This window comes from Euphorbia lathyris, chromosome 8 (assembly GCF_963576675.1).
Source record: "Euphorbia lathyris chromosome 8, ddEupLath1.1, whole genome shotgun sequence".
NCBI lineage: Eukaryota > Viridiplantae > Streptophyta > Magnoliopsida > Malpighiales > Euphorbiaceae > Euphorbia > Euphorbia lathyris.
In genome coordinates, this window is record NC_088917.1 from 75314456 (window position 1) to 75315724 (window position 1269).

The 1269-nt window shown below is 39.0% G+C and overlaps 1 non-coding gene across 1 annotated transcript; it reads left to right on the forward strand.

The window, feature by feature from the left end:
- The first annotated feature begins 449 nt into the window (after positions 1-449).
- On the forward strand, positions 450-556 carry LOC136204435 (small nucleolar RNA R71). The gene has a single exon (XR_010675275.1). It is a non-coding gene; the product is annotated as a small nucleolar RNA R71 (small nucleolar RNA).
- Positions 557-1269: the final 713 nt, after the last annotated feature.

Below are 1269 nucleotides of genomic sequence, written 5' to 3' on the forward strand. Positions count from 1 at the left end.
TAGTCCATGAGAAATTAGGGTGATTTCTCCAACCATTATTGTATGTGTTGGAATAAGGATTAGATTGCTTAAAATTTCCCACAAAGTTTGCACTAGCGGTATCCCCAAGAAATGGGTTTGCCGCTTGACAATCCTCACTCTTATGTCCACTTAAACCACATAAATCACACAAATTATTTTGGTTCAAATTAGCCATTAATAGATCCAATTTTTTATTTAACTCATCAATGCCGGATCTTGATGACGAATCAACCAAATATGTTCCCGCTCTTGTTTCGAGGTTTTTCTCCGCTTGCCAATGAGAGCACCTTTCCGCCAATTCTTGGATTAAATCATAAGCCTCCGTTTGGGTCTTCTTAAAGATGTTTCCACCTGCGGCGGAATCAATTGTGGCACAGTTAGCGGAAGATAAACCATTATAGAAAATACTAACCTGTTGCCACTTCTCAAATCCATGATGTGGGCATTTCTTCAATAGTCGACGGAATCGCTCCCACGCATCATATAATGTCTCTCTCTCGGTTTGGTGAAAAGAACTTATCTCGTTTTTGTACATCGCCGTTTTAGATGGAGGGAAGTACTTAGCTAAGAATTTCTTAACTAACTCATCCCATGTTCCAATGGATCCGGCCTCGAGAGAATCCAACCAGTCAGCTGCATCATCCCTTAAAGAAAAAGAAAACAATTTTAGTTTAATAGCTTCTGGTGGTACCCCATTTTGCTTAAGCATAGAACAATGTTTAACAAATTTATTTAAATGGGAGTTTGGATCTTCTCTCGGATCTCCGCCAAATTGACCGGAGTTTTGTATAAGTTGGATCATTGCCGGCTTGATCTCGAAGTTGTTTGCTCCAATGGTAGGTTCCACGATACTTAAATTCATGTCCAAACGGTTTGGAGTGAGTAGATCCATGATGGAACGTTCCTCTTGCGCCATGTTTGCTCTTCGATTAGCCAAGTTCATGTGGAAAGTACGCTCAATTTCAGGATCGGGCAATAATAAAGGCCAACTTAAACTTCTTGTGTTCATAAAACAACAAAAAAAGGAAAATAAAACGTCTAAATTAATAGAAGCTCGACTAGATTAATATTATAATTCTACTATCCCCGGCAACGGCGCCAAAAACTTGATGCGCGTTTTACGTATACGTGCATGTGAAGGCTGTTGGTCCCTTGTAAGGTTGCAAATATAGTTCCAAGGGGGGGTTAGGAACTATTTTACCTTTTTAAAAATAATTTGGGCAGATTTATTTTCTTTAAGAAAAGTTT